Consider the following 13401-nt stretch of genomic DNA (forward strand, 5'->3'; position numbering starts at 1 on the left):
AAAATTGTGTGTCTGGGGCCGTGCCCCCCCCCGGGGGGTCCCACACTTGCCCCTGGGTGGCAGGGCTGTGAAATACCTTTGCCTGAGTGATGAGCCTTTGAGCTTCCAGGTGCTGCTGGACGTTGCTCCCATCAGCTCCAGCCAGCATGGCCAATGGTCAGGGTTGATGGGAGCTGTAGTCCAGCAGCATCAAGGAGTCTATGGGTTTCCCTTTCCTGGAGTAGACTGAGCTGCTTGATGGACCACTGGCTTGACCAAACCAGGTTCATGCATACATCTGTTCTCCTACACATCAATGGTTGGGCAGAGCGGCTTTTTCAAAGGCAGCAGCCACCTCTCCTTTAGTGCAAAGGACTCTGGGAAAGCCACCACTTTAATCCGATTCTGCCGCTGGGGCAAAGCAAAGAGGTAAGCAGTAGTAGTTTAATCCTCATTGGTGTGGCAGTGTGAATTACAGCTGCTGTTTGCAAAGTAGGTGCTGATTCCTGTGTTACCATGGCAACATGCTTACCATCGCAAAAATTGGCGTGTGGTGGGGAGGGATCTACATTTCTGCACAGCTGGGAAAGTACAGTCATGGTTAGTTCCCATGCCAGCACTTTACCTCCATCTTGGTAGTTCAACCACATGGAAGCACGTTATTTGATGACAACTGTGTTTTTGGGCTCCAGAGAACTGCTACAGCTGAGCATCCACAGAACACGGCAGTTCTGTGTAGGAAATAATGTGTGATGATAACACATGTCTATATTTTGCTGTGCTATGGCAAAATACATGTGTCCTGTGGTCATGTGGGATATTCTTACATGTGGCTTGCATGTTATTTCCTGCATGGACTTGATTTCTGTTTTCTGGAATTCATCATGTTTGAAGCACTCCTGACCCTACACAGTCTGTACATTTGCATCTTAATTGGCTTGCTCTACTATATGTTGACTGTACAGTGTTTGTGCCTTTCCCTAGCTGGGTTTTGTAAAACAAAACAAAAAACAAGATCTACTTTTTTCTTGCTGCCCTAAAACCCCAATCTATTAACTATGGTTAAGTACAGTAAATGAGAGCAGGTCATGGGACCCTGCACTTCTTGACCCCCCTCACCTGGCCGCCTTATTCATAGTTATTTCTGCATTGACTGTAAAAATGGCTGTCCCTAACTAGGGTTTCGGCCTTAAACAGGGTTTGCCAACTAGTTTCAAATGCTGATTAAGATGGGAACTCTGGTTTGCATTATCCATGGTTAATGCTGGTAAAGACAAAAAACTTAACCATGGTTAATGCTGCTGTGATAAGGGTGTGAGCCCAGTCTTGATCTCCCAATAGTCATGATATCAGGAATGATATCCCTGTCCCTGCTCTCTATCACATACTGACACTCAAAACTACATGTTACGAGGAATTTATGGCTTCTGCAATTCTACATCTCCACAATAAAAATTCATTAAGCAAGAAGCAGGACATGTCATCATACTGAATATTCCCACTCCCTTGGAAGTATTACAGGGGACACAATGGATGGAGATGTTCATCTACAACAGCATTCCTTGTAAGGTGCAGGCTAAAAAAGAGGTTTGCTTGCTCATACAAAATCGTTAACGAGGTGGGGCAGAAGAAAAAAGCATTGGGCTCTGTGCTGGGTGAAGAAGCAGTTCCATTCAAATGCTCCTTATCTCTACCCACTTGACCAATATGTTTTTACACACACACACACACACACACACACACACACACACACACACACTGCCCACAAGCATGAGGGCTAGATGCTCGCTTGTTTATTTTTTTAAATGAAAGCTCAGATTCTCAGGATTCCACCAGTATTGGATTCTGGTAAGCCATAAAGCGCGTTCTGCTGTGCAACTGTGGGCCTTGGCACATTTAAAAAACCACTTTCCCCTTCCACAAAACCATGGCAATCTTCTGCAAATTGTTGAAACTGCACTGAACTCCTCCCCACCCTCCTGTACCATTGGTGTGAATAAGGAATGTAGCTAGCACTACCTGCCATACAGCAGCTGTGCAAAACAGGAGCAAACATGATGAGTTGCACCATTTCAGGTGCAGTGTGTGCCGCACCAGTTTACAAGTATGCAAAATGGGTGTGTACTGCAATGAGGTTTCTTCATGTTAACCTGCCTTTGTCCTCATTCCCCTCCCGTGCCCCTGAGGGTTTTCCTACTTGCTGTTGGATCTTGAGTGCACAGTATGAGACTTTGCACTGCCCCTACATGCAAAACAAGCGTGCCTTGCACACCAAGGGAAGGCTGTGTCTTATGAAGCGGCCATAATTACTTTAACACACTGACCAGTTGCTTGGTCCCACACTAGCTGAATAGCCATTTGCCAGCCAGTTATGAAAATGGGCTTGGACATATTGTGCAGACAGGTGCTGCTGGGGGGAGAGACTGGGGAGGAAAGCTCCTCTCCTGCCCTGCCCCCACCTGCCTGTGGAGCATGTCAGGAATACATGCCTTCCCTCCCACCACCTGTTTTGGTCCCCTTTGCTCAGCTCCTCAGTTTCCCTGCCAGGTATAGGCTGCCCCACATTGACGTGTGCTGCTTGAAGAAGCCCATTGCTCCATGTCTTCCCACCCCAACTTGTTTCTGTAAATAAGAAACAAAAGAGGCTTTATAACAAATACTCTTGTGTACAAAAATGATTTCGGTCAATAAATCTAAGGCTTCTGTCTTCTCTGAACCAAACAATAAAGAAAAGAACAATTAAATGGATCCTGCAGACTGCTGTTGCCTCTCCTCCCTTCTTCTCTCAAATCTCGCGTTCTCTGCAAGGCTGAGTCGGAGCTGGGCTGCTGCTTCTGAGACATTTGGTGGGTGGGGAGCTGGAGGATCGGAAGGTAGGGACTGTACTAAAGGAGGGAAATGGAGCAGGTGGCTTCCCTCTGTTTTGCTGTCCTAAAGCTACTTTTCCACAGGCTTTTATTTTTGCCCTTATTAGGGAGCGGGTAGCAGCTTCCTGTCCAAACGTTAGCTTCTTCATATTTCTCTCCCCTCCCCAGTGCCATGTTTGGGGCTTTGAACAGATCTCTTCACCTGCATTTGTGGGGCATCTCCTGGACCACTTTGTCACAGAACTATAGGTGTATAAAATATAAACTGGTAACCACAGCATGTCCATCTAACCCCATGATCTCAGTAGACAGAGAGATGGCAATAAAAACTTCTGCTTTATTCTAGAGGTAGCATTTGAGGGCTGGGTGAGGGTTATCTTTTTATGCCCAGTACATTTTGGGAAGGTACAGTCATTGCATTCATTTAGACCAGGGATTAAAAAATACTTCCTTACGGCTTTTCTGCACAATAAGTTTTTTGCCACATAAATGTGACTTTCATGTCTCATTTGTTGCGGGCATGTGGGAAGAGGAGTTGGCTGTTCCATATGAACTGCATCCACAAGAGAGAAGCCTCAGAATTGGCCAAAAATATTGCACCATTTCAGTATAAGAAAAAGCATGCAATGGGGAGCAACTTTCAATCAAGACAAGTGGCCAATAACTGTTGACTTATCTAGCTCATATCTAAAACCCATAATTCAGTAAAATATCTTTTCCAATGGCAAATTCTGCTGACAGCAGGTCACAGCCAAATATGTTCAGGGGGTGCTGCCCCCCCCCCATTTCATTGTAATCCTTATCATATCCTCAGCCTATAGCATGTGACAGGGAGATGCAAAGACTAATGTGTCATATCAGAATGTTAAATGCAGATTAAACCTTCATATGCCAAAGATCGGTCTAAGGTAGGTGTAAGTTTAATACATCTTGCTTACTTATGGTGGCTTCCCTCAGCTGGCTGTTGCTGGATCTCATTGATTGCATGCTGTACAGTTATAATTAGCAATGTTTGCACTCTTGGCAGACCCCTATCTAGGAACATCCATAGGGCACCAGGTGGGGGCTACCTTAGGGACACAGCAGCAGCAGGTTTGAGAGTGGGGTGCACAAAGGACATGGGAGGCTGACACTTGAAGGACAGAGTCTTGCTTTGAAAATGAAGCTGGATAGAATTTTATTTGACCTTTAACCTGTAACTAAGTCTTGAGTTGACCTTTCAGCTCCTGTGTCATTTTTGACGCCCTTTGTAAAAGCTGACCTGTATTCTGATGTTTAGTATTTGCTGTTGGTTGTTTGGGAATTGCAGGTCCCTCCACCTTGCCCCTGCCCTGCTCTAGTGGTTAAGGCAAGGCCCGTGTGGTTTCAGGGAGAGATGGGCAAATGCGGGTGCTAAGGAGTGGGGTTGGGGTGAGCAGAGACTGAGCTTTTTCTCGGGTGGGGTGGGGCTGGAAATTGGACTTTTGAATCCTGGCTTTTGTTCACAATGTTGGGCAGTGAGCTTGTGGTTCAATCACGGAGACACGGACTCAGGACTTCTTCTCTCTGCCCCAGGATTCAGTGTATTCACTCTGTTGGATTTTGCTCTTATTAAGTTCAAAGTAACGCATGAGTTGGATGTTGCTCAGTGGGTCATCTAGTTGAACCCCTACCTTTTCTACCAAGTTGAAGTGCGTCACCCATAGGTTTACTGATTCTAAAGAAGTGGCAGGTTTGGCCCCTCTAATTCTGCTTCTAGAAAATTGGAAGAGAGAGTTGGTTGAGGGAGGAGCTTGTGCCAGTGCTCCCTTATGCTGCTCTCAGAGTTGGAAATCACTGTGTTTAAATAATTGTGCAACCCAGAACTTTGGACCCAAAATAGGTATACAGAGAGAGAGAGAGAGAGAGAGTGGAAATACAAATATACACAGGTATTAATAATTTGCCATTCTGATTTCAATTGAGAATATTTGAAATCAAATGCTTTATACTTTTTGGCATCACTTGACATTGTTTTGTTTTCAGTAGCCATCAAATATGAAATCTCTTCAGCTGTCGTTTCTCAGATACAAAGTACTATTATATGTCAGCTAACAAATTTTATTAAAATATCAACTGTCAAATATTAAATATTGAAATAAAATAGCATAGACAGCCAAGTCCACAAATCAAATATTCAGAGACTATCCTTTGAATATGCAGGATTGAAATTCACAGAGGATAATATATAGAGGAATGTTGGGAGCAAATTGATTTCAGCTCTAGTGTTCTTCATCCTGAAACACAGACCCAGTTCACACATCACATGAAATCTGATTAAAATAAACTGTGATTATCACAGAATCGGAAAGGACCCCCAGGGTCATCTAGTCCAGCCCCCTGCAGTGCAGGAATCTCAAACTTTTCACATGTACTACTGGCAAGCCAGGTGCCCCCCATCTTATATTTGTGCAGCTGGTTATTCCTGCCTATGTGAAGAACCTTACATTTGTCCCTCTTGAAATTCATTGTGTTAGTTTGGGCCCAGTTCTTCAATCAGTTCTGGAATCCCGATTCTGCATTTTGTAGCATTCGCTACCCCTCCCAGTTTGGCGTCATTAGCAAATTTGATGACCATCCCCTCAATTCCTGCATCCAAGTCATTTATAAAGACGAACAGCAATGGCCCCAGGCCCCAACTGTCACTTTTCCCAGGAAGATTAGGAACCGTTAGTGAGCACCCAATTTGTCCATCACATGATATTTCAGTTTGAAATAAACAGTGGTTTTAATGTGAATGAGCATCATGCTGTTGCACATAGCTCAACAGTTCCCTCAGTGCTCCTGTCCTGTTGCTGCTCCATGGCCTGACTTGTTGTGTCATCTAAACCTGGGCTCATGATTTGTTTTCTTAAAACAAAACATGAGAAGTGAGTCAAAGAACAAACATTGGTTACTTTGAAGGAAATAAACCACACGTGCTGCCTGGGGACATCGGGAGGGCTATCCTCGTTTTTGTGATGTCTAAAGGAGGCGCCCACAGCTCCCTGCTGTGACTGGAGCAGACACAGGTCCTCTACCAATGTGTGTGGCACCATCAATTCTCGTTCACCCCTCAGTGAGACGGTGATAATTCTGTTATTATTTTTATTTTTAATGGATTTATAGTTTGCCTTCCCATGACAGGTTACAATATACTGTAACAATGCAATGAAGATCTGAATGGAGCTGGGGAAGGTTTGCAGCTTCTTCCTGCTCTTAAATGCCATGCTGCAGGTGGGCAGACGCAGGGCAGGGTGAAAGGGGGAGGTTGATTGCCCTGATCTAGCCCCACTCCTCAGCTGGCATTTCAGGGGCTGCCCTTTGGCTCTCCCATTTTGACCCACTTCCCACAGCCCTGGTTATAAAAAGACCGGGGGGGGGGGTGCAGCTCTGCTGTTGCCAAGCAACGCTGCCCTGTGACTGCAGAAGGGAGCAGCCGGCCCTGTGCGTCTGCAGGGATCCTCTGCCTGTCTGCCGAGGTTGGAGGGAGCGGGGCAGCGCACAGGACCCCGGCAGGTAGAGCCTTTCTTTCTGTATGGGCAGCCATGCCACTAGAAGGTGGGTTTGCAATGCTAGACTTGCCGACACCCATGCCCAGTCTTTGCCAGCACATATGGAGGCAGCTGCCCCCGCACTGCTTTGAGGGCTGCTTCTCACTTGGCATTTTATACTTGGATACAGAAACCAGGTACACAATTATGCTTGCCTGGTAGCACCTGGCAACAATACCCATACAGTTAAAGAATTGCTTTTCTTGATCAAACACTTGGCATTTTGCAAAGAATTAAGCCTCAGCTTCAGTGTCTTTTGCTAAGAAAAGTGGGTATTTAAACACATACATGATATTTACAGCTGAATTAAGGCAGTTATTTTGTAACTAGGTCCAAATGAAAGAGACGTCCAGTCTAAATTGCACCTTAATTTAATTGTTTACATTTGTAGCCTTCCCAGACCCAATAGCTTGGGGTGTGTTAGATAACACTTTAAAATGCTCACCGCATGGATTTGACTAGGCAAGCTTAAGGGCATATTCCCGATTTAGTTTAGATGTATTGATGGTATTATTTATTAATCAATTTAATTAATTTCTATGAATTCTGAACTGCCCTTTGCCAAAGGGATCCCAGGGTGATTCTGCAGATCTGCACAATTAAAACATCAGCATATGTAATAAAATCAATCAATCAAAACATTAAAATCTAAAATTAAAGTAAAAAAAAAAAATCCGTTTAAAACAATCCAGACAATTATTTCATAGTAGTGGAGGTAATTTCTTATGTGTGCTGCTGGACACAGACAATGATTGATTGATTGATTGATTGATTGATTCGTTTGTTTGCTTTTGTTGCTCTGTTGTTCCTACTTCTATATCCCGCCTTTCCTCCAAAGAGCCCATTTCCTCCTCACAGCAACCCTGTGAGTTAAGTTAATCTGAGAGGCAGTAGCTGGCCCAAAGTCACCCGGTGGGTTTAATGGCTGAGTGGGGCTTTGAACCCAGGCCTCCCAGGTCCCAGTCCATCACCCTCTTTTAGGCCTCTCTAGAGGCCATCATCACCAGCTCTAAAGGCAATAGAAAGTCAGTTCATACACTGACTTCCACGTCTGCATATTCAGCTACAGTTTTGATATGCATGTGCTTAATACAGAAGCCCAATCAGTTGCCCATGTTTGTTTGATTGATTGACTAATTGAGTGGATATTTTTATCATTGTTATTTGTTGCTAAATTTATTTGTTGCTAAATTTATCCTTCACCAATGGATCCCAGGGCAGGTTATAACTATTTTTTAAAAAAATTAAAACCCAGAGTTTAAAAAGTTAAAACAAATGACAGTCACAGGAAGAGAGTAGGTCTTGAAAACACACATCTCCGGGGTCAAAGACCAGGGGGATTGGATTCTGCACTTACTCCAAGGAGCTCACGAGCAGCTTGCTTCTATCTTTATGATTACTACTACTATCATTATATCTATGTAAATGGAAGTTTACAAAGAACAGGTATGATAAGAGGGTTGCACTCTAAAATATTTCCCAGGAAACAACAGACATAGGAAGGAAATGGAGGCAAGGATCAGTAGCGGGGAAATATGTGGTGATTTCTATTACGTGGACTTAAGCTGGAGTATAAAGACTAGTGGGGTACCTGTATTTTACAGGGCCTGATCCATATTGCTTTAGCAGCAGGGATTCATAGATTCATAGAATTGTAGAATTGGAAGGGGCCACGAGGGTCATCTAGTCCAACCCTCTGCAATGCAGGAATCTCACCCAATGTGGGGATCAAACTCATGACCCTGAGATCACGAGCCTCATGCTCTACCAACTGAGCTATCTCAATTCCCATTTTCCAAATGGCAGGGATAATGCCTTGCCACAACACATCCATGACAGAAGTGGGACTTGGACTTTCTCCCTCACCATGCTCACTTTCATTCTGGCATGCCCCCAGGCTGAGAGAGTGGAACATTTACAAGGAAGCAGGGAAAGCATAAGCTCTCAGCTCTGCGGGAAAGAGTGTAGGGTTGGCATACCTACACCACAAATATGTATCTGTCTTCTACAGTTTAACTGACACAACTTCCTCCAAGGAATCCTGGGAACTGTAGGTTGCTGAGAACTCTGCCTGTGAGACTCTAACAACCTTCACCAAACTACACTTCCCAGGAGTTCCTGAGGTGAAATAATCACCATTAATTCAGTTCAAATCAGTAAACCAGAGGTGCTGTTTTGCATCAAGCTTTGCTGAGAGTTTATTCCTCAGCTGTTTTCTTCCAAAGGACAAAGCACAACTTCAGGAGTAAATAAGGTATCTGTATGGATATACAGTATTGCACAGTCTCTACACCACAGTCAGGTGGGTCTCAGGATGGGGAAGACGCACATTGGCAGTGTGAACTGCATTACAGGGGCTGGTCCTGTAGTTGAAGACATCTTCTTTTTGAAGCATTGTGCAATTTAAAGAAAAAGATCCATATGAAGGGAGAGCCAGGCCATGGAAGTTGCCCATCAACACTGAACGCCCTAGACAACAGGGCACTTGGTCCTAGTCTTCCCCAGCATGGAGAGATGCACTGCAGTGCTGTTTAAATTGTAGTAATTATTTCTGCCAGTCTACATATCTATCTCTATTTTCCATTTAAATTATAGTAAAAAGATTCTTTCGTTTAACAAAATGTATATGGTGTATGATTGTATGTTTAAAGCAGGCACCAAAAAGAGAACAGGGAAGGCACCTGCCTGATGTCAATAAGCAGGGAGTTGTTACAAAGTACAGGTGCTGCCACATTAAAATATCACAACTATAATTAGTATAATACAACTATTTTAATTTAAATAGAAATACAATGCATCTTAGCGGGGAAGACTGTGACTAGGTGGCTTATTTGCTTGCTCAGTCTCCTGTCCAGGTGATAACTATTAGTGGTCAACTTCAAGGCCTTTGCTCTCACTTCTTGAAAGTATTTTTGAACCTGATACAAGGCCACCCTACCAAGTGCCCATTTTCTTTGCATGGGGAAATAGCAATAGCTGTTCCCCTTTTCAGAGAGGCAGCAGCACCTTTTTGACATCTGCAAACCATTAAACCACCCACCACCCACATTTCAGACCTATTTGCATGTTTAGCAACCAAAATTGCTCGCAGCCAGAAAAGAGGGAGAGAAACAAAACCCTCAGAGGTTCATGTGTAGGCAATCAAGTCTATTGAAGAAAACTTTGCTGCATGTCATTTCAGGCATGAAGGATTGGTGTGAGAGGCATGGCAAGATCCATAGAAATAATAATAATAATAATAATAATAATAATAATAATAATAATAATAATGCATTGTACATATATGAACATTTCTTCTATATCTGAGACCTTAGAATTCTTATAACAGCCCCACATTGGAGTCATGTCAGATGAGGGGGCATTTAACAATTGTCCATGATGAGACAAGATTGGTCCATGAGCCAGGGGTTTCCCACCCCTCATAGTAAAAAAAAAATCAATCACACAAAGTGTTTCACATACTTCCGTTAATAAACTTCGAGCACCACTTTAGCAATCAGTATTGCCATCTCCATCCTGCAGGTAGTGACTTTGTAGCAGAGACATAAGAACATAAGAGCCCTGCTGAATCGGACGAAAGCAGATCTAATCCAGCAGATCTTGTTTCTCACAGCGCTAGCCAGGTGCCCATTGAAAGTCCACAGCCAATACCCCTCTTCTGCACTTGTTCTCCAGCAACTGATGTTGAGGAGCATGATTCCTTTGCTGTGGCTTGTGGCTCACACAAATAAAGAGTCTCTCTCTCTCTCTCTCTCTCTCCAGGAGAGTTATAATGCCCCTGAGTCTAGAAGCAGGATAGTGCCCTACACCCCCAATTACTTTTCTCCTAGCTGATCCCACTTTCAATACAGGAGATAATTTGTGTAAGATTTGTATACTGAGGGCCCCCTCTCCATGTCCATTTCCTCAATGTGGGGGCCAATTATTGAGAGGAGAGGAGACTAAGGAAAGGGGTGGCAGCGAGGTTGGAGAAAGCTTGGTTTATGTTATCTACCATATACTCATATGCTATCATATGTTCACAAATTAGTAAAATTTAAATTGAGTTATTGTTTTTTAAAGCCACTGACTGAAGAAAAGGGTTGGCATCACAGAGTTCAGTCTGGCTGGGCGTCTTGCTCTGGTTCAGTATGAGGTGAACACGAGATGGATGCTGTTAACTGCTGCAGGAAGGCTGGAATTCAGGAAAAGCCAGTTGGAAACCAGCTGTCTGCTCTGTGTTGCAGGACCCTGGGGAGTTTGGCTGCAGCGTGAGCGTGCATTGAGTGTACGTGTTGGCGCGGGAGGTGGGGGCACACAGCTCCCTCCCTCGGCTGGCGGAGTCGCCATTCAGGACAGCAGGTGCTGTGGGGTGTCTCTGGTCGCCGCTCACTCAAACAGGGCTGGAAATCTGGGGGAACAGCTGAGGCTCCAGAGAGCTCAAACACGGCAGCAAAGGGCTCTGGGAGCTCAGCTCTGCACAGTGAATTTGGGGGGGGGGATTTATACTGCTAAGGACTCTGAGCGTTGGTGTGGACTGAACGACTGGAACTTGGTTGCATTGTGCCTGCTGGGACCTTAATGGGGGTGGGCAGCATGCAAATGATTTATCCTGACACAGCCAAGGAAAGACAACCTTCACTCCTCTCATGCCACCACAAGTAGTTTGCTCCCTGTGACTCGGCATCTGCCCCCGTCCTGGACGCTGGATGTGGCGGTACTGCATCTCGGTGCGCACCCTGAGGTATCTATCCTTCCCAGCATATTGGCATGAGTCATGGGGAAAGAGGGCAGCACCAGGTTAGAAGAAACGAAGTGGGTCTTCGCTTAGATGCGATCAGGAGGGGGCGGGAGTGAGCATAATGGAACTCTGCAACAGACACTGGGATTAGTTTGGAGGATATGGGGACACCTTGCATTCTGTCTGCTTTGCCCACAGATGGAACCTAAAATGCATTATTTGGTTCGTTCGTTGCCTATCTAGCTTGTTCTGTTCCTGGGACTACGGAATAGCACTTGGCACCCCATTCATCTTCCTAATGTCACTAGGAAGGAGGTTGCTCTTGTTCCTGTTTTGCAGATTAGGGGCTGGCACTAGAGAGCTAGAGGCTGGCTCATGGCCCAACCAGAAGAGTGGTCTCGGGCTGCTCAAAGTTTATGCTGTGTGTCTGCTGCTCACCCATCCCATTCCAGAGGCAGCTGCCCTTCCACATTGGATTCTGCTTGGGCTAAGGCAGCCTTACCATTAATTCAAATCAATGTCTGTCAGGGTGCAGATTCTGGATGGTATTAAAGGTGTTAGAGAGAGAGGCAGGCAGGTGTAACCTCTGGAAGGCACAACCCACCAGGAAATGGTCCTCTGCAAGCTTCAGAGCTGGCAGTGATAAGGGGATGGTGGTGCCGGCACTGATGGAGAAAGCTGCTGGCTCTCATCTTTTCTGTGGCAAGAGGTAGTGACTATGGCCCCTATGGCTGAAGGGTGTGAAAGGAGGCCAAGCCAGACACTGAGAACAGGTCCTGCCAAGGAGGACACAGTGACTCAGGAAGAGAAGAACTGCCTGGGGGATGTGCTGTTTGTTCTTCAGCTATGACAGGAATGCACACTGGCAGGGCACAATGCTTGGTGTCTACTGGTTCGACAGGCTACTCCAGTCCCTGCAGGGGGCACTCCTAGGGTGCCTCTCAGGTGTCTTGGCCTCTAAGCAGAGGTGGCCCCATCATGAGGCCAGGCGAGGTGGTGATTTGGGGTGTCATTAAGGGCTAGAAGACAAGGCAGAGCTGACCCCGCAGGTTCCCCAATGAAATTAATGGGAGCCATGCATGAGAACTTCATGACAGCTTGACTTGAGGTTCACGAGAGGGGATGCCATTTAGATTTTAGGCCTCAGTACCAAAATGTCCTGGGCTGGCGCTGGAGGCTCATGATGCTGGTCAAATGAGCCAGCTGTTGCACTCCTGGTGATGATTGGGAAGAATGTATAAGGAACTAGGCTGTGTAACGACTTTGTAGTCAACGGAATTGGGTGGCAGGGGGAGAACTGAAGAGGAAATTGAAAGAGGAAGCTGCCAGATGGGAACAGAACACTTGGGTGGGGCGTCTCAGTTGGAAAAACCCCCTCCCCCACTACAAGGGACATGCAGAACTGAAGGCTGCCCTTGATGCAGGGGAGACAAAGGCAGAGGAATCAGAGTGAGGAGCAGCTGTGCTGGGATGAGTCTCCATGAATGATTAGCAAGTAACTTCCTGCTATATCTGTGTTGGTTGGTGTTAGACAAAGAAGTTGGGGGAGCAACTGCAGTTTCCAGGACCAGCAAGAGCAGGGGGAAGTTCCAGGCCTAAAGATCAGGCCCAGGCCGAGAGGCTGCTATAGCAAGGAAGGGACTAAAGCCTGGGGAAGAAGAGCTGCCTGCCAGGCTGGAAGGGGGATGTGAGACTTTGGTGCACACCTTTCAACTGGACGGGTGCCAATCCCTACGAATCATGAGCGAGAGGAGCACCTGCACACCCAGGTCCTGAGCGCAGTTACTTCTGGGTTATGCTGCATATCATGGGGGTGGGGGCACTGGGTGGGCTGGAAGCAGTGAAAGACAGGCTTGTGCTGCGTCCCATCTGCACACACACACAGACCCTCCAAGTGTCCCTATTCCTTAGGGTGTCCCTATTTTCATTAGAGAAATGTTGGGGGGTATGGAGTATCCAACCTGCAAGCCGTCTGAAGGCAAACCTGTATAAGGAATGTTTTTTTAAAAATGTTTAATGTTTTATTATGTTTTTATATATGTTGGAAGCTGCCCAGAGTGACTGGGGCAACCTAGTAAGATGTGTGTGGTATAAATAGTAAAAATATCATGATGGAATGGGATGTCACTATTTTCGCCAGAGAAATGTTGGAGGGTATGCACTGGGTGGGTTGGAAGTAATGTCCAGGCTTGTGCTGCTTCCCATCTGCACATACACCCATCCTGCATGCCCCCCCTACATTCACCCCCCACTCCCTTTGGCAACCATTCCCCTTTAAAAGAAG

General features: G+C 45.7%; 1 protein-coding gene across 6 annotated transcripts in view; it reads left to right on the forward strand.

The window, feature by feature from the left end:
• The window catches only part of IQSEC2 (IQ motif and Sec7 domain ArfGEF 2), a 145103-nt gene that overhangs the window by 78089 nt on the left and 53613 nt on the right, over window positions 1-13401 (forward strand). The gene's annotated exons all lie outside the window — the stretch shown is intronic.

The sequence above is a fragment of the Podarcis muralis genome, chromosome 17, assembly GCF_964188315.1.
Source record: "Podarcis muralis chromosome 17, rPodMur119.hap1.1, whole genome shotgun sequence".
Lineage (NCBI taxonomy): Eukaryota > Metazoa > Chordata > Lepidosauria > Squamata > Lacertidae > Podarcis > Podarcis muralis.